Source organism: Marmota monax, unplaced genomic scaffold (genome assembly GCF_021218885.2).
Source record: "Marmota monax isolate L192 unplaced genomic scaffold, Marmota_monax_Labrador192_F-V1.1 WCK01_AAM20220418_F8-fsc00147, whole genome shotgun sequence".
In the NCBI taxonomy this organism is placed as follows: domain Eukaryota; kingdom Metazoa; phylum Chordata; class Mammalia; order Rodentia; family Sciuridae; genus Marmota; species Marmota monax.
In genome coordinates, this window is record NW_026693552.1 from 2,955,221 (window position 1) to 2,976,563 (window position 21,343).

At 36.9% G+C, this 21,343-nt stretch overlaps 1 protein-coding gene across 1 annotated transcript in view; it reads right to left on the reverse strand.

Annotated features, from left to right (window-relative positions):
• Positions 1 to 21,343, reverse strand: part of Mmp16 (matrix metallopeptidase 16) — a 282,987-nt gene that overhangs the window by 91,283 nt on the left and 170,361 nt on the right. The gene's annotated exons all lie outside the window — the stretch shown is intronic.

The following is a 21,343-nucleotide window of genomic DNA, read 5'->3' on the forward strand; positions in this document are numbered from 1 at the left end:
CGATAAGCCTATTCAACAATTAGATCACCAGCACCATTGAATCTATCTGTTTTTTTTCCTCTTATCTCATAACTTTAGCTTCCCTATTCCCTCCAGAGTTAATCCTTAATCTAAGATTTAAGTGAACAATTATCTTGCTTATATTTCTGTATTTTTACCAAATATTTCAATAATTTGAAGTTTTTCCTAGTGTTTGAGCTTCATAAAATCAGTATCATTTTGTATGCTGTTTGTGGAGACTTGGTGAATCTCAGCATTTCTTTCCTATTATCTTCTAGTTTGTCTCTGCTATTTTTACAAAATCATATTAATCTTTAAGAACAAAACTCAAAGTCAAATCCTTTATGAACAGCCTTCCCCAAGTCCCCAGGTAAATTTAGTTTCTTTGTATATTTTTGTTCTTTTGAAAATAATTTGATTGTAACACACACTATAATTGCCTTGACAACTTCTGATGCTCTTAATACTTGCTTTTATTTAGTCTACTATAATTATACATAATAGTGGTATTCTTTCTTATGTATTTGTAAATTCACGTATCATAATTTAATCAACTTCATTCCAAATATCTTCCCTTTCCTTCTTCTCTTAATGTGTATTTGCAATTTAAATGACAGAAAAAAATTGTGTCATTTTCACATATGAAATAGACAATTATAATGCACTAGACCTCTTTCCTGATCATAAAATAATGTTTCTGTAACTTATCATGTTTTTTTGTTTTTAAAATAGCTTTTGTTTTTGAAAAGTTAATTGTGTACTACAGGAAAAATAAAACACGAGCTATAACTTATCCTTGTTGATAAAATACACACATGACTTCCATCTTTGTCCACTCTCTTCTCTCTTACTTTTTCTCCCTCTTACTTTTCTCCTCTTCTTTCTCTCATCAAAAATCTGGAGAAACCAGCTTTTTACAAGAGCCTTTCTACAAGAGCTATGTGAGTGAGCTTGGAAGTAAATTCTCCAACCCCTTCAGATGACTGCAGCCCTGCCAGTGGAGTTATCTGCAAGATTCCCTGATCGAGAACATCCAGCTAAGCTGCCTCTGTATCCATGACCTCAAAACTATGTGAGATAATAAATGTTTATTGTTTTAAGGTGCTGAGTTTGCGGTAATTTGTTGCATATTGATAAATAATTAATATGGGATATTTTAGTATTCAATTCCTCTCTATGTGGTTAGAATTGGTAGATAGGAAAAGAAAAAAAATGAAAAGACTTTAGTAGAAAGAAAATTACTTTGATGCACTAGTGGGGGTATAGTAATCCTGAAATAAAGAGAGGAATTTAATATTGTCCAGTTCAATCACATTTTAATACACTGAATATTTTGGAAATAACTCTAGGTCTAAAGAAAAATCTGTCACTGAAAATTTCAGTAGGTGAATATACCATCTCTCTTCCAGCTGTACGTGTCACATATCTGTACACCTGATACCCTGGTTGCATGTTTGCTATTACTTTGTACTTCACTGACAAGAGGTCCACTTTCTTAGTGGTCAGGAAAATATGAAGTTCCTGTAAAGAGCCAGAAGTGGGATAGATAAATCTATCAAAAGAACAGGAAGTAAGTCCAGGTTATTGAGCATCTATGATGAACCATAAATGTCAATGGCTTTGTCAATGAAACATCATGGCCTATACTTTTTCACTCTGCTTTACTAATAACACTTTCAGAGGCTGTAGAACTTGTCAAGTCAGGCAGCCCACGTGAGACAGAATTGGTATTTACATTCTAAGGATGCAGGTCCAGAAAAGAGTCTGGTCATAGCTCTATTCTTGAAGACAGAAGCTGAGAGAAGTCAGTTTTGAGTAGTTTTTTTCTCCTCTGTTTTTAAAATGTAGACTCTTCTATGCAAGTTTCTGTCTATCAAGGGCTGGGTGGTCTCCTCTTACTTTTTCCCCTGCCCTGTAAGGCTTAGCTGCTCTCCTAGTGCCCCATGCTTCAGAATGATCCCTTGGCTCCTCCATCAGACACTTTGTCCAATTGAGTCAGGCATAGTTTAAAATGAAGGAAGTCTATTAGTGCAGTCTCTGGCTGGGTGCTTACGTTTGATGAGCAACAATTATAAGTAGTATTTACATGTGTGTCTGATAAATTAAGGGTGAACTTAATTTGTATTCACTTATGCTCAGAATTTAAGTGTTTTGTTGTATATAGTACTATTTTTATGCTCCAACATTTGAAAAATCAAAGGAATTGTTTTATAAGTCTTAATAAAAATATAGTAGTAAAAGCAAGAAGAAATATCATTTAATAGTCATAGATGCTTGTGTAGGGTATGAGGTAGTTTACATGTGTTTGCTTATCTACTTTTCAACACATTAGTTAGGTTTTATTATTATCACAACATTACATTTAAGGAAACTGAATATTTCATAGATTATGCTGGTTGACCAGTTACACAGGAAGTGGCAGAAACTCCCTCATACAGTGTAAGCCAACAACCAAGAAATTAGTGTGCTGAGAAAATGGATCTCTCTGATCTTTACTGAGTCCTAAATATCTTCTCAAGACTCCAGAATGTGCATCCCAGGAGACAGAACCATCTTATTAAGTTACCTGTTCAGAGGATACAGCTGCTTCCCAAGAGGTCTTTCTAGGAGTATGAAATCATAGTATTTCTTTTCTCCATTGAATTAATACTAAACTTATTTTTTTTTAAAAAATTAAAAATTATCTGTTTTAGTCTGCTTGGACTGTCATAATAAAATACCATAAATTTGGAGGTATAAACATAGGAATTTACTTTCACACACAGTTATGGAGCCAGGAAATCTGAGATCAGGGAGCCAGCATGGTCAGGCTTTGGTGAAGGAACTCTTCCTCACTCACAGACTGCTACTTGCTATGTATGTCCTCACACTATCATATACAGAAGGAAAGCAGGATCTCTGATATCTCTTCCAGTACAGGAACCCATCAAATGCACCCCATCTCGACAATCTCATCTAACCATAAGTACCTCCCAGAAGCCCTAACTTCAAATCTTCCTAGGGCATGGGGGATAAGATTTTAATGTACAAATTTTATAAGGACACAATTCAGATTACTTCCTCAGTACAATTATTGCTGCTTAGGAAATTTTAGTCACTTTCAATGCTTACAACTTAATTTTAATTAAGTCTAAATGTCTTAGAGTGGGTCAGATATGGTGGTACATGACTATAATCCCAGCTACTCAGGAGGTGGAAGGAGGCAAGAGGATCACTAAGTTCAAAGCCAGCCTGGGTGAATTAGTGAGAGCCTGTCATAAACAAACAGACAGACAGACAAATGCTTTAGAGCACACACACACACACACACACACCCCACAAAAACCAAAACCAAACAACAACAACAACAAAAAAAAACCCTGTTTTCAAAACAATGGAAACTGTTGTGACAGGTCAGAGAAAGGTACAAAGATATAGAACATGTTCTTTAATTTTTTAAAATTCTGTTTCAAAATATTTCATCAGCAATTGAGGACGGTTTACTGAGAATGTCACAGCTGCTTGTTTGGACCTGGTTAGGTCTGAAGCATGCTACTTATAAGACAGAGTTCAACACTGGCACCTAAGATAGGAGGGGAAACAAATTGCGATCAAATAGGTGATGTCTTCCAAAATCAGTAAAAATATTTTGAAAAGCACACAAGTACCAAACATTTATAGCTTTAAAAAAAGTACATTAGAGTAAATCAATCTAATAAAAACAACTTAGGTCTCTGTTAGCCAGGTAGTATGAAGAACCTAGGAAAATATTTGGATAATCAAGGCCAAGTACACTTAGTATTCCTTTAGGCTATCATTTATTTATAAAGTCTGTGCTTTATGAAGTAGACATGTCTTCTCTTAATTCAGAAAAGTTTCACTGAAAAATAGCAAGGTAGGGTATGGTTAATCACACCACGAGAGAAAAAAAGAACTCTTTGTTTTCTCTTTGAGTTAAGATTCTAGGAGCATCCATCCTCAGGTATGTGCCATGCCACTTATTCCTGTGTGGTAGACTTTCCCCATATGTCATACTTTCCCCAGGGGCAGCTCATTGTGATTGGTCAGAATGATTCTGGAAGCCTACCTGCCTTTCTCTACAGCTAGTGGAAAAGAGATCAATTTTAGTAATTAACTAAACAAGAATAATCATGTAATAAATTGCAAATCCACTTTTCAGAAAATAGTTTGAATTATTTGACATATTATTATTTGGATAATACAAATTATTATTTATATAGCAGTACTTATAATATGTGCTACAATTTCTATACCAGCAGCAACTATGCAACATATTTTTTAAAAATTACTAGTTACCTACTATGTGTAAAGAACTATTTATGGAGTGACTGGACTACTGAAAATTTATCATAATATGTAATTGATTTTCTACTCCATGACAGAAAATATGAGCTCTTTATTCTTAATTAAGGAACTGAGCATTTAGTTCAGTTAATTCTGAGCTCACTGGAGCTCATAAGCCTCTCAGAGAATTTGAGAAAACATGTAACTTCTCCCAAGAAACATGAATGTATTAGCAAAGCATTACATATGATAATGGAGTTATTTTTACCCCACTAAAGTCCTTTACGACAAACCCAGGTATAAACTCTCAATTTTAAGATGAATAAGTTCTAAGGATTTAATGCACAGCATGATGACTCTGGGTAATGACACTTTATAATATACTTATAAGTTGTTAACTGAATTTTAAGTGTTCTCACTACCAAAAAAAAAAAAAAAAAAAAAGAAGGAAGAAAACTATGAAACTATGTTAGGCAATGGATGTATTACCTAACTTTATTATGAGAATCATTTCACAATGTAAACATATATAAAATAATACACTGCACACCTTAAAGACATACAAAGGAAAAAATAGACAAATCAGATTTAAAATTCTCACTGGCTCCCAACTATTTATTAATCTTTCTGCAGTTCAGTTTCTTCGTTTGTAAAATAAATCTAACATCATCTGTTTTATAGGGTTGTTGGTAGGTTGAGTAATAACATGAATACAAATATTTTACAGAGAGAACAGAGTCTAGACTTTTCTGAATTAGGAGAAAACATGTCAATTTCATTCAGCACAGACTTTATAATCAAACTGTAGGCTAAAGAAATACTAAGTATATTTTGGTCTTGATTATCCAAATATTTTCCTAGTTTCTCCATACTACCTGGCTAACAAAGATCTAAGTTGTTTTCATGATATTGATTTACTCTAATGGATTTGTTTAAAGCTATAAATGTTTGGTACCTGTATATTTTACAAAGAAACATTAACAAGAATATAGTTTAGTACTTAAAAGAATCATAATTTTAGCAATAGTACCAACTATAACTTCTATTGCTCATATTCCTATTATTAATGAAACTTATAGCAAACTTTTGAGGGAGATAATAACCACACAAGAATAAGCTAAAGTTCCAGTACATTAGATTTCAATAGGTCAGAGGTCTGTTGACTTCCTAATTATCACTTCTGACTTTACCAAAACCAGAGCACTGTTAAACATGGCCATCATACAATATATATGAAACATCCATTAAGAGCAAGTTTTGGGGAATTTTGAATGTGAGGTTTAAGAACACAATCGGTAAAAATAAAACAGTACTTTGGCTATTGAAATGGAAAGAGGTCTCAGTATGTGAGAGAATCTGGAGGGAAGATGTGGCTCAAGGCAAATGAAGCAGTAAGAAAGTTAGTAAGTCAATGTCTTCAGGTGATCAGGGACCCTGTCAGGATGGTGAAAAGGAAAATGAAATAGGAGAGTATGATATTGGAAAGGAAATACTTGAGTGATGGGGATATATATATATATATATATATATATATATATATATATATATATATATATAATATATATATATATATATATATATATATATATATATATATATTTAATATCTGGGATGGAACTAGGAAAGACAGTAGAATTAATTGGACATAACTTTCTTATATTTATATATGAATACATGACCAGTGTACCTCCGTCATGTACAACCACAAGAAGGGGAAGTTATATTATGTATATACAATATGACAAAATACATTCTACTGTAATGTATATATGAAAAAAACAAAAACTTGTTATTTCTCATTATTAAAATAGTTAATCATAACCCTTTAGTTACCAAATTTTGTTAAAAGCATCTCATACTCTCATTATTGCCACAAACAGAAAAATTAAATCTAAGATTTCTATTTTAATTTTTGAAATATACTAAATGGTTATGACTTATAAAATCTGTCCATTTAAAACTCAGATGTAAATATTTCACATTACTTTCACATAGTATCTTAAATTGGTTCTTTGCAAATTCTGTGTTGAATGGAATGATGAATAATAAACAAAAAAAGTGGTACAAAAATTTCTAAACCATTTTATTCACTTGTATGTAGTCCTCCTATGTACTTCACTATATCCCCCAAGCATTTCTTTTCTGATTCAGGAGCTTATCATATAAGAGAAGTACCTAGAAGGCTTATGGTAATACCACTGATATGGTGCTGCTATACACAGGGCTAGCTCATAAGGAGATGAGTTGGCATTTTGAGGAAGAATACTGGGCTTACTGGGATGATAAGAGGCAGAATTGAAAGAGCCAATTCCCTGCAAATAGCATATGCAGTATACAACTGCAAACTCAAGGTCAGTTTTTATGGGCACTCATGGAGATTCCCCTGTCTGCTATCAGTCCATCTATAAAATACTTTGTAAATGTGGAAGCCAGTACCTGCTTGCATATGAGAAGAATAATTACCAAGTAATTAATATCTTTTTTTCACAAGATGCCAGCTTTTTTAGCCTAAATGTTAAGGCACCAGAAACTTGTTTTATTTTATACTGGAGAAGAATTTCTGATCATAATGATAAAGAAATGACTGTGATTAAAGCATACAAAATAATTTACACAGTGGCTGAACATGATATGCAGTTTTGTGGAGTATCATTTTACTTATGACGAAGGTGGCCTTAACTTTCCCTTTAGCATGAGTAAACTTTAGACAAATTTCATCCTGATTATAGGCATCTGACTTCCCTTTACTTATAGCATTTGCTTCAGAAAAATAAAAAAAAAGATACTTTAGAAATTTCTTCCTCTACCCTCTGAGATGTAAATCTTCCAAGCCTCTTATAAGTTTTACAACTCCAAAGTATCTTCCCCAAGGACCTGGGAGCCATCCCTTTGGCCTGTGCTCATCAAGAAAGATAAGGATCCTATCTTCTCCTAGTCTCTATGTGAGGGTAGGAGCCTTGATTAGTGCCAATCAGCAAACATGATGACTTAATCACATTCATTAACTTGATCAAGGCCAATCATGACTATGTATGCTTAGGAAAATATTGGGAAGACATTTGTAGGCTCCAGAAGAAAGGCACCTAAGAAGGAAGGTGCCTCAGGAGCTGGGGTGGTGGTAGGGCTCATCTGGGCATCTGGATAGATTCAGATAGTTTTCTGGTTCATTTGCACTTTCTAAAAGAAAACAAAAATTGGAGAATGGTGGGGTTAAAATTACCAGCTCTTGAGGACCACAACAGAGTCTCTCATAGGAGTGTACAAATTCCAGCATGAAGGCTATAATAAGGGAGAGTTAACAGGAAATCAACAGTAAAAATTACAGAAAGACTTCAATGGATTTCTTGTGTACTCGGTCACCAGAGTGTGTGTGTCTGGCCTTCAGGGCAACTCTATGTACCCCAGTTTCTCTCTACCAAGATGTGTTTACATGGGTAGGAGCAACTAACCTGTATGTAAGTACAACTGCTTGGTTTCTGAAAGCAGAAGCATAAAGAATTAAAGAATTTAGAAGTTAGGGAAGGATAGACTTTTACTCATTTTCTAGATTTTGCTTTTCTCAGTTCACTGCCACCTGATTATACATTTTTGTCACATTTCAAGCTGATAATTTAGGCATAGATAATTTTATGTCTTTCTGGGGAAAAAATAAAAAATACATCTATGCTCCAGTATTTGTGCAGAGATTGATAACTTACAAACAAATCTGTTTTTATAAACCGTTAATTAATATTTCAAATAACAATAGGAGGTATATTGCAGAACCAGAGACTACATTTTGATTTAGCCAGAGCTCCTGATGGCTTCCATTTTTCCTCTAACTGAAGTATTTCTCTGAGATAAGAGTCTGATTTTGCTTTAAAGTGGTGGGTTTTTTCGAATGTTAATTTTTTTAAATGTTAATTGTTTTCATTTTTGGTCTTCCTCTAGAGCAACCCTGTTTCCTTATGACTTTCTCCCTAGCCTACATTTTTTTTTTCATGAAGACACTTTATAGTAAAATTAGACTAACATGCATAAAATGTAAAATGTGTAAAATTATAATCTTAGCATCTTAATATAATCACACAATTTTATGGAAGGTTTCCTATTAATGTCTCTCTGTGTGTGCAAGTGTTTATATTTTTTTAGAACATTGTGCCTTAAAGCCAGTAGAAAAGTTGGCATTAATTTACTCATCTGGCCAATAGAGTTGATGACTTGCAATCAACAATTTAGGCATTCCTGACAAGAGTTATTTTAAATGAAATTCCTCAACATGATTAAAACTATTGATGCCAATAAGCAAAGGCGAATGTGTTTGCTTTCTGCACATCTCATTTCAGAACACTACTTTGAGAATATATTTGTGTTATAAGAGCAAAATATAAAATTTGGTTTGATCAATAAGTTATCTTTCATGGGGGAAATAAAAAACTGAAATGCAAGACAACAATTTTTAAAATTATTTGTAAGGTGAATATTAACGAGGCTTAGGTAAGCCAGTTCATCAAAGGTATTCTGTAAAGTAGTGAACTTTATAGGATACACATATATGGTAATGGTGAATAAAATCAGAAGATTCATGCCTGGACTGGTATTCACACAGCAAATTTTGAGAAATATTTCTGGATCTTTCAAAAGGATGTGATGTCACCTAAGTGCCTTCTTTATCTGCTTTCTTTAGTTTGCCTTTAGAGTGTTAAAACTGAAATAGCAGGATAAAAATGGAAGTGAAAATGAAAGGACATTTGTTTTTTAAATAATAGATGTTCTTTATATTCGTTTGTGATTTATTCAACATATTCTGTAATGAAAAATCATATTTATTTATTTTTCATCCTACCTAGATACAGCAAAATATCTTGTCTTATTTTTAAGTAAACAAATATACGAAAGGCCAGAGTTTTAGCTTAGGAGTTGGCAGAATACTCTGTTGGCAACATGGTTAAAAAACTCAAATGTTCTGAAGAATGTTTTCTTTCTAGGATTCATGACTTGGAAGGAAACCATAACCTAAATGTCTATATGTGACTTGTCAAATCTTTGATTCTGTGTATGTGTCTTGTAAGTAATGAATAAAGCACCTATGTTTCATGATTTTTTTACAGATTTTACAGCAATAAATCCATATAGTAACTTTATTGCAGTCTTTGAAAATTCTTTCAGCAAATAGGAAGACTTAAAAATGTACCCAAAATACTGACTTAAAAAAGAGGCAAGGCATATCAATTTCTGATTTTGAGGTTTCCTTTACTTTTAATTATCCTTCCATTTCAAAGGACCTAATTAATTGGGGAGTAGTTTTCTCATTCACTAAAAAGGAAGGAAAAATTAACATTCATAGAGTACCCATTAGTGCCCTGAAATTGATCCTCACAAAACTCCCTTTAAGAGGAATAATTACCCAAAGAGAATACCTTAAGAAGAAAAGGTTTAGAGTAAATAACTTAGAAGCTGCTAAGTGGCACAAGAAAGTTTGTTCCCAGGTTGGTTTGAAACCAAAATCTTTTCCCTGTGCTGAATATGACTCTCAAGTAATTTATTGACACACATATATCTTGTCCTATGTAAGCTTTATCATATAAACAAAAATAGGGACATTGATGCAATACTACAATACAAGTGAATAAAAAAGAGAAACAAGGCTGATTCCCTAGGAATATCACTTGCTTAATGTTTGTCACAGGCTGTTAGTTTCCATAAGTTTTGATCACAATAAGAAAGAATTTATTATCCACTGCATGCCTAACCAGCAGTATATACTAGCCACAGCAGATCAAAAGTCCCCGAGGAATCAACTTGACTCTACCAAACAAACCTACTCCCTGCATTCTGTAGATAAAGCATTGCTATCATTACAGTACTCCATTACTCAAAATCCTAAGTGCTTTCTTACTACATTATAAATTATCCACTAAAAATCCCCCATGTTTTAGTTAAAACTATTCTCCAATCTATTTGCCACTATTTACCAATACAGAGCTTAATTCTTAACAGTTCCCCTAAGAAACTACATTAATTTTTAATTCTCTCATTTTCTTCATGCTAATACTGCATATATAAAGGCTATAAAGCATTGGCCTTTCTTCTTCCATTGTTCAAAGTTTTAGTATTTGCTTGATTGTGACCAAACAAGCTTGGCCATTGTTTCAATCAGCTTTGCTGCTGCCTTGACTAAAAGACCTGACAAGAACAATTAGAGGAGGAAAAGTTTATTTGGGGGCTCACAGTTTCAGAGGTCTCAGTCCATAATACACAGTGGCTCCATTCCTTGGGGCTAGAAGTGAAGCAGAACATCATGGCAGAAGAGTGTGGCAGATGAAAGCAGAGAGAGTCCATTCACTGGTAACAAATGTATACCCCAAAGCCACACCTGCTAATGATCCACCTCCTTCAGCCACCCCCAGTTAATCCTACCAGGGGATTAATTCAATAATTGAGTTAAGGCTCTCAAAACCCAATAATTTCTCCTCTAAACCTTCTTGCATTATCTCACACATGAGCTTTTGGGGGCCATCTCATATCTAAACAATAATAGCCAGTCAACATAAAGAGGGAAAACAGAACTGCATGTATGCATTTCCTTCATTACAACATATCACTCATTGCTGTGTCTTTTTCAGAGAGAAAAATTTCCCTCTGAAACTAGACTGTATTCAAATACTCCCTCTGGCTTTGTCCTGGTCTGTTTTCTTAGTCATACTAATAAAAAAGTGGTATTTACTAAAAACTATTTTAGCTGTGGAGAAAGAGAGTGTTTTATGTTCTACATTACTTATATACCCCTCTGTAAAAGAATGGAAATTAAAGATTTTGTATGTATGAAAAGGTAACTTTTAATATTTGAATAACCATGGTAAAATTCTTTAAATATGTTTTTCAATTGTTCTTTGTAAATAACAACAATAATGATAAGAGTTGGAGTTTACCATTGCTACATCATAAATTAGTAGGTTAAAATGAAAGTATTTTACTGTCTCAACATTTCTGGAGTTAGAGATCTGAGAAAACTTAAATGGGTTATTCAAAATAATGTTTTTTCATGAGGTTGCAGACAAAATGCTAGCTGGAGCTGTCAGAAAGTTTGATTAGGGGTGGTTCTCCCTGAAATTTCAATAAATATGTGTTGGCAAGCCTTGAATTTTGCTATCTATTGAACAGGGACATGGTCTTTAGTATTTTCCTCTTTTTATATATTAGCTTAGTCCCCTTGACATGACATCTGACCTCCTCTACAGAGATTGATGAAGATTGATTAAAATGGATCCTGCAGTCTTTTATAACCTAATCTTAAAACTGATTTACCATAGTCTCTTCTATGTGTCATTCATTACATATGGATAAGTTTTATCCATCTTATACTCAGGGGGAGGAGATAACACAAGGTATAATTACCAAGAGATAGATCACTGGTTACCTTCTTGGGTAGGGATACTCCAGCATCAGTGATGGTGAATGCTACCATCCTGGAGCAATTTCTAGGATTCAGATAATGTATTAGGTATTCATATTCACTGAGATAATGATACAATAGATAGTCTTTCATTTTTGATATGAAGAAAATGATAGGCAGAAATATTAGAAAAGTAACAGGGAATTGTGTTAGTAACTGGAAGACTCAGGATTCAAACCCATGTGTATTGTTATCAAAGTCACCATCTTCTCTTCCCTTTAATACTTCAACTTTTTTAAATCTTTTGCAATAATAATGATAAGTGATCTAAATTGTGATGGATTTAATTCTACACATTGTCATGTTATTTAGCATAGAAGAAAGAAAAATCTTACTGAATTATCCTGCTGTTAACTGTAATAAAATTGGTTCTAGGAGAAAATTATAACCTTTAAAATCTCCCACTTTTCAACATGACTCAGATAACTACAAAAAATTATACAGCATATCTGACTTGCTAAATTTTGAAATAAAATGTTTGTGCTTAGAATTATTCTCCCAAGAACTATGCAAAAATAAGGGACCTCCTCCTCTTTGTCTTGCATCCTGGGAATCTGCAGGGGCTCTCCTCAATTACTGTTCTTTCACATGAGCTGGACAATCAGGAGTTATTGATGGATAAGATGAACCTTACTAAATGAATTAACAATATTTGTTGATTTCTGAAGAATGTATTTTCCATTTTATTTTGTTGGAACAGTCATATAATGCACGTTACAATAATGAGTCATCTATAGCCTTCCCTATGTATTTTTGACAAGGTATTATGTAGATCTATTTTCAGATTAGTGGCTTTTAAGGTTCAGTAGCCAACTTTTAGAGAAACAAAACTACAGGTTAAGATAATGATGCATAATTAAACAGAACACTTGGATTTCAATTAAAAGTGTGGCAACTATCTTTAAAAATTCAGTATAAAATCTGATTTTTTCTATCATAGTTCTCATTATGACAGCAATCATATCATCTAACATGTAATTATATTCATTTATTGTCATTGTATATCCTGCTGACCTTCATGTATGATATAACCTTCAAGTCAACTATATAAAAAGGAAGGAGGAGGGAGGAAGATGGCGGCGAGGGGAGTGCATTGCCCCCGTGTGCTGCTTCACTGTGTGGGAGTATGACAAGTCAGGACGGCTAAAGGCTATCTTGTTAGGAATTTCCAGCAATAGTGGGGTGCTCCGGAACCTGGAGGAAGGATTTCCATCGCACGAGGATCGGCTACGGGGACTCAAAAGCGAGAGGTTTGTCGCACGGAGGGTAACACTGCTTATTCAGCAAATCGCCCCGCGGCTAGAGTCTGCAGGGCGCGCTGGGATAGAGACGCAGGGTTACAGTGCTGCAGTTTCTGCCAGCCGTGCAAGCACCGTACTCAGGGATGAATTCTGGGTTCGAGACGGGGGAAGGAAGCGGTCCATCTCGGTTCTCCACACCGGTCAGACCACAGAGGAGGCCAGCAGCCACCATGTTGGTAAACTGACGTCACCTGCCCTGTTTTCGACTGACCGCAGCTCATTCAGCCATAGAACAGGTAATTTCAGGCTGCAATTCGCCTGCGGCTTGCAGACAGATTGCTAGGGTTCAGCGCCTGGGTGCTTCTTAGAATCTGATCTTATTGGAGCGAACACCGAGCACAGGGCGGCCGAGTTCCGGCTCCCGGAACCGTCCCGGAACCGCCCTGGCCCAGGGCTGCGGAGCCTGCGGAGGCTGCTTCTTGGACCCTGCTACTATCAGAGCATACACCAAGCACTAAGCAGCCGAATTCCGGCTCCCGGAACTGAGCCCGCGGGGACTGCTTCTTGGAGCTTACACTTATAGGAGCTTACACCGAGCACGGAGCGGCCGAGTTCCGGCTCCCGGAACTTCCCTGGCCCGGGGCTAGGAGCCCGCGGAAACTGCGTCTCGGTCCGGGTCCTGCTGAGGGCCGGTCAGGACTCACCCGTTGTTTTGGTTGCCCGGCAAGGGGAACGAAATGCTGCCATTCGCATAGGATACCAACATGGCAGAGATCTGATATCAGCAGAAAGCGGCGGAGGAGAGAACTTCATCAATACCAGCGGTGACATAAGCAGTTGGTCTCCTGGTAAGGGGGGTGAGGCTCAGTCACCCGAGTCTCCTCAATTTGTCCTCGAGCCAGAGGGGAGGAGCCGGGCCGCCGCCAGCGCCCGGAGCAGGCCCAGCGGCTCGCCAGTGTGGTGACCCCGTGACCCCAATTGGAGAGGGGGCGGAGCGGAGCCGCCACCCACACCCACAAGGTGGGCAGACCCGCAACCCAGTGGTACATGGGCGTGGTAGGAGGGGCAGGGCAGAGCCGCCCTTCGCGCTTGCAAGGTAAACAGACCTGTGACAGCCTGGCGGGTCAGACCCAGTGGCCTGCCAGTGTGGTACACACATCACCCCAACTGGAGTAGGGGCAGAGCAGATCCTTCTCCCACGCCCGGATCAGGCCCTGCCGGTGTGGTGGTCACGTGACCCCAATTGGAGTGGGGGCGGAGCGGAACCTCCACCCGTGCCCGCAGGGTGAGCAGACCAGTGATCAACCTGCAGATCAGGCCCAGGGGTCCGCAGGCGTGGTAGGAGGGGCAGGGCAGATCCGCCGCCCGCGCCTCCAAGGTAGGCAGACCTACAACAGACCGGCGGATCAGGCCCAGGAGCCTGCCAGCGTGGTACAAACACCACCCTAATTGGAGTAGTGACAGAGCAGAGTCGCCGCCCATGCCAGGAACAGGCCCAGCGTCCTGCAGGCGGGGTAGTCACGACACCCCAATTGGAGTAGGGGCAGAGCAGAGCCTCCACCCTTGCCCGAAAGGTGGGCAGATCTGCGACCGACCAGCGGGACAGGCCCAGTGGCCTGCCGGTATGACAGACACGTCACCCCATTTGGAGTAGGGGCAGAGTAGAGACGCCGCCTGCGCCTGCAGGGTAGGCAAACCTGCAACCGACCGGCGGATCAGGCCCGGTGGCCTGCCGGCGTGGTACACTCGTCACCCCAATTGGAGTAGGGGCAGAACAGAGCCGCCGCCAGCTCCCAGAACAGACCCAGTGACCTGCCGGCGTGGTAGCCACGACACCCCAATTGGAATAAGGAGAGAGCAGAGCCGCCGCCCGCACCTGCAGGAAAGATACGCAAGCAGTATGAAAAGACAAGGAAAGAAAGGACCACAAGCAATGCAGGTCAACGCAACTTTAGAAGAGGTAACAGCTGCAGCAGATGGAATGTCAGATAAAGAATTCAGGATATACATGCTTCAGATGATCTGGAGTATCAAGGAAGACATTAAACAGCAAAATCAGACAATGAAAGATCACTTCGACAACGAATTACGCAAACAAATCCAGGAAGCAAAGGATCAACTATACAGGGAGATAGAGGTTATAAAAAACAAGCAATCAGAAATCCTAGAAATGCAGGAAGCAATAAACCAACTTAAAAACTCAATGGAGAATACTACCAGCAGAGTAGAACACTTAGAAGATAGAACATCAGACAATGAAGACAAAGTATTTCAACTGGAAAAGAACATAGACAGCTCAGCAAGACTGTTAAGAAACCATGAGCAGAACATCCAAGAAATATGGGATAACATTAAGAGACCAAACTTAAGAGTCATTGGGATACAGGAAGGTACAGAGCTCCAAACCAAAGGAATGAGCAGTCTATTCAATGAAATAACACAAGAAAACTTCCCAGACTTGAAGAATGAGACAGAATCCCAAATCCTAGAAGCCTACAGGACGCCGAATGTGCAAAATCATAAGAGATCCACACCTAGACACATTATAATGAAGATGCCCAACATACAGAATAAGGAGAGTATTTTAAAAGCTACAAGAGAAAGGAAGCAGATTACATTTAGGGGTAAGCCAATCAGGATAACAGCTGATCTTTCAACACAGACTCTGAAAGCTACAAGATCCTGGAATAACATATTTCAAACACTGAAAGAAAATGGGTTCCAACCAAGAATTGTGTATCCAGCGAAATTAAGCTTCAGGATGGAGGATGAAATTAAAACCTTCCACGATAAACAAAAGTTTAAAGAATTCGCAGCTAGAAAACCATCTCTTCAAAACATCCTCGCCAAAGCATTACAGGAAGAGGAAATGGAAAATAACAATGAAAACCAACAGTGGGAGCTAGGACAGTAAAGGGGGGGGGAAATAATCAAAGAGGAAAACAAACCATGTTTAGTAACAGAAATAAACAAATATGGCTGGAAGAACAACCCATATCTCAATAATAACCCTAAATGTTAATGGCTTAAACTCACCAATTAAGAGACACAGGCTAGTAGAATGGATCACAAAACAAGACCCAACAATATGCTGCCTACAGGAGACGCATTTGATAGGAAAAGACATACATAGGCTGAAGGTGAAAGGTTGGGAAAAATCATATCACTCATATGGACTTCAGAAACAAGCAGGCGTGTCCATACTCATATCAAATAAAATAGATTTCAAGCCAAAGTTAATCAAAAGAGATAAAGAGGGACACTACATACTGCTTAAGGGAACCATACACCAACAAGACATAACAATCATAAATATTTATGCCCCAAACAATGGTACAGCTATGTTCGTCAAACAAACTCTTCTCAAGATCAAGAGTCTAATAGACCACCACACCATAATCATGGGAGACTTCAACACACCTCTCTCGCCACTGGACAGATCTTCCAAACAAAAGTTGAATAAGGAAACTATAGAACTCAATAACACAATTAATAACCTAGACCTAATTGACATATATAGAGTATACCACCCAACATCAAGCAGTTACACTTTTTTCTCAGCAGCACATGGATCCTTCTCAAAAATAGATCATATATTATGTCACAGGGAAACTCTTAGACAATATAAAGGAGTAGAGATAATACCATGCATCTTATCTGATCATAATGGAATGAAACTGAAAATCAACGATAAAAAGAAGGAAGGAAAAAGCATACATCACTTGGAGAATGAACAATAGGTTACTGAATGATCAATGGGTTATAGAAGACATCAAGAAGGAAATTAAAAAATTCTTAGAGATAAATGAAAACACAGACACAACATATCGGAATCTATGGGACACATTGAAAGCAGTTCTAAGAGGAAAATTCATTGCTTGGAGTTCATTCCTTAAAAAAAGAAAAAACCAACAAATAAATGATCTCATACTTCATCTCAAAATCCTTGAAAAAGAAGAGCAAAACAACAGCAAAAGAAGTAGAAGGCAAGAAATAATTAAAATCAGAGCTGAAATTAATGAAATCGAAACAAAAGAAACAATTGAAAAAATTGACAAAACTAAAAGTTGGTTCTTTGAAAAAATAAACAAAATCGACAGACCCTTAGCCATGCTAGCGAAGAGAAGAAGAGAGAGAACTCAAATTACTAGCATACGGGATGAAAAAGGCAATACCACAACAGACACTTCAGAAATACAGAAAATAATCAAAAACTATTTTGAATCCTTATACTCCAATAAATTAGAAGATAGTGAAGGCATAAATAAATTTCTTAAGTCATATGATCTGCCCAGATTGAGTCAGGAGGATATAGAAAACCTAAACAGACCAATATCAATTGAGGAAATAGAAGAAACCATAAAAAGACTACCAACTAAGAAAAGCCCAGGTCCGGATGGGTATACAGCAGAATTTTACAAAACCTTTAAAGAAGAACTAATACCAATACTTTTCAAGCTACTTCAGGAAATAGAAAAGGAGGGAGAACTTCCAAATTCATTCTATGAGGCCAACATCACCCTGATACCTAAACCAGACAAAGACACTTCAAAGAAAGAAAACTACAGACCAATATCTCTAATGAACATAGATGCAAAAATCCTCAATAAAATTCTGGCGAATTGGATACAAAAACATATCAAAAAAATTGTACACCATGATCAAGTAGGATTCATCCCTGGGATGCAAGGCTGGTTCAATAGACGGAAATCAATAAATGTTATTCACCACATCAATAGACTTAAAAATAAGAACCATATGATCATCTTGATAGATGCGGAAAAAGCATTCGACAAAGTACAGCATCCCTTTATGTTCAAAACTCTAGAAAAACTAGGGATAACAGGAACATACCTCAATATTGTAAAAGCAATCTATGCTAAGCCTCAGGCTAGCATCATTCTGAATGGAGAAAAACTGAAGGCATTCCCTCTAAAATCTGGAACAAGACAGGGATGCCCTCTCTCTCCACTTCTCTTCAACATAGTTCTCGAAACACTGGCCAGAGCAATTAGACAGACGAAAGAAATTAGAGGCATAAAAATAGGAAAAGAAGAACTTAAATCATCACTATTTGCAGATGATATGATTCTATACCTAGCAGACCCAAAAGGCTCTACAAAGAAACTATTAGAGCTAATAAATGAATTCAGCAAAGTGGCAGGATTTAAAATCAACACGCATAAATCAAAGGCATTCCTGTATATCAGCGACAAATCCTCTGAAATGGAAATGAGGACAACCACTCCATTCAAAATATCTTCAAAAAAAATAAAATACTTGGGAATCAACCTAACAAAAGAGGTGAAAGACTTATACAATGAAAACTACAGAACCCTAAAGAGAGAAATAGAAGATCTTAGAAGATGGAAAAATATACCCTGTTCATGGATAGGCAGAACTAACATCATCAAAATGGCGATATTACCAAAAGTTCTCTATAGGTTTAATGCAATGCCAATCAAAATCCCAACAGCATTTCTTGTAGAAATAGAGAAAGCAATCATGAAATTCATATGGAAAAACAAAAGACCCAGAATAGCAAAAACAATGCTAAGCAAGAAGTGTGAATCAGGCGGTATAGCGATACCAGACTTCAAACTATACTACAGAGCAATAGTAACAAAAACAGCATGGTACTGGTACCAAAACAGGCGGGTGGACCAATGGTACAGAATAGAGGACACAGAAACCAATCCACAAAACTACAACTATCTTATATTTGATAAAGGGGCTAAAAGCATGCAGTGGAGGAAGGATAGCATTTTCAACAAATGGTGCTGGGAAAACTGGAAATCCATATGCAACAAAATGAAACTGAATCCCTTTCTCTCGCCATGCACAAAAGTGAATTCAAAATGGATCAAGGAGCTTGATATCAAATCAGAGACGCGCCGTCTGATAGAAGAAAAAGTTGGCTACGATCTACAGTCGGTGGGGTCGGGCTCCAAATTCCTCAATAGGACACCCATAGCACAAAAGTTAATAACTAGAATCAACAAATGGGACTTACTCAAACTAAAAAGTTTTTTCTCAGCAAAAGAAACAATAAGAGAGGTAAATAGGGAGCCTACACCCTGGGAACAAATCTTTACTCCTCACACTTCAGATAGAGCCCTAATATCCAGAGTATACAAAGAACTCAAAAAAATTAGACAATAAGAGAACAAACAACCCAATCAACAAATGGGCCAAGGACCTGAACAGACACTTCTCAGAGGAGGACATACAGTCAATCAACAAGTACATGAAAAAATGCTCACCATCTCTAGCTGTCAGAGAAATGCAAATCAAAAGCACCCTAAGATACCATCTCACTCCAGTAAGATTGGCAGCCATTAGGAAGTCAAACAACAACAAGTGCTGGCGAGGATGTGGGGAAAAGGGTACACTTGTACATTGCTGGTGGGACTGCAGATTGGTGCAGCCAATTTGGAAAGCAGTATGGAGATTTCTTGGAAAGCTGGGAATGGAGCCACCATTTGACCCAGCTATTCCCCTTCTTGGTCTATTCCCTAAAGACCTAAAAAGAGCATGCTACAGGGACACTGCTACATCGATGTTCATAGCAGCACAGTTCACAATAGCAAGACTGTGGAACCAACCTAGATGCCCTTCAATAGACGAATGGATAAAAAAAATGTGGCATTTATACACAATGGAGTATTACTCTGCATTAAAAAATGACAAAATCATAGAATTTACAGGGAAATGGATGGCATTAGAGCAGATTATGCTAAGTGAAGCTAGCCAATCCCTAAAAAACACATGCCAAATGTCTTCTTTGATATAAGGAGAGTAACTAAGATCAGAGTAGGGACGAAGAGTAGGAGAAGAAGATTAACATTTAACAGGGATGAGAGGTGGGAGGGAAAGGGAGAGAGAAGGGAAATTGCATGGTAATGGAAGGAGACCCTCAGGGTTATACAGTGGAGGAGGTAGAGAGAGAGGAGGGGAGGGGAGGGGAGGGGAGAGGTGGGGGGGGAGGGTGGAGGATGGGAAAGGTAGTGGAGCACAACAGACACTAGTATGGCAATTTGTAAATCAATGGATGTGTAATTGATGTGATTCTGCAATCTGTGTATGGGGTGAAGGTGGGAGTTCATAACCCACTTGAATCAAAGTGTGGAATATGATATGTCAAGAAATTTGTAATGTTTTGAACAACCCACAATAAAAAATTAAAAAAAAAATAAAAAAATAAAAAGGAAAGAAAATAGGTTATAATTCATCATCAATATGTAGATCATTAACTATAGTTTTCTGTTATATATAAAATAGAATGCAAACAACAACAACAATAACAAAGATAACTAATCAGAACCTCCAAAGCATGAAAACTTTAAAAAGTAGGACATTGTTTTGTTGAAATGTAAAATATTTATAGAAAAATATACACATAAATACAAAGTTTTAATTTTTTTATAATATGCTTTTTACTCAGCTAGTTAGAAAACTACACCTCTAACAACTTAGTACCACTTCTAACAAATATAATAACTGTATGCAATGGTTTTCAAAAGTCCACAGTCTCCATTGGGTCAATGACTATTAAAGATACACAGCTCTCAGATCATTAACAGCATCTTTCTTCATACTCACATACAAAAAGAAATTTTGTTTTCAGTCCCTCAAAGTTGTATATTTGACATCCATTAATCTTTAACTCACATCAAACTTAAAAGTACTCAAATTTCTCTAAATTGTCCAATAGGAAGATCTTACCCCAAAACTTCATTTTTTTTCCAGAGAAGTGCCTATATTTTCTATGACTTTTAGTTTCTGTTTCAAAATCAGTTCTCTTTTTTGTGGTAAAGTGGGTCTACCTACTATCTTAATTCAAAATAAAATACATGTTTTGTGTTTTTTGGTATTGCAAATTACTAAACATTTTTGAAAATCTAATTTTAGTCTATGTGTCTACATTTCCTTAAATATTCTCCCATTACATCCCTATAAAACACCAATAGGCTAATAATGTATATAGGCTTATTTTGATGACTTGTCCTATGGTTTGTTATTTTCCAATATGCTCATGTCTGGAAACATGTATGAACAGAATTTTCCCTAGTAAGCTTTTTCATCTCTCTCTCTCTCTCTCTCTCTCTCTCTCTCTCTCTCTCTCTCACACACACACACACACACACACACACACTCACACACACACAAAGATAAAAAAATAAATATTTCCCATTTCTATAATGAATTCAAACTTTATCTCACAATCATTGTACTATTTTTATGCAATTCTCTTCCTTTGAACTATTTTAAAACTTTATTATAAATCTTTTAGTCCTTTACAAGTTCTTAATCAAAGTTTATTTTAGCCAAACTTAATTCTACTGCATGCATTTATCCATTAAGCAAACACTTATTGAGCATC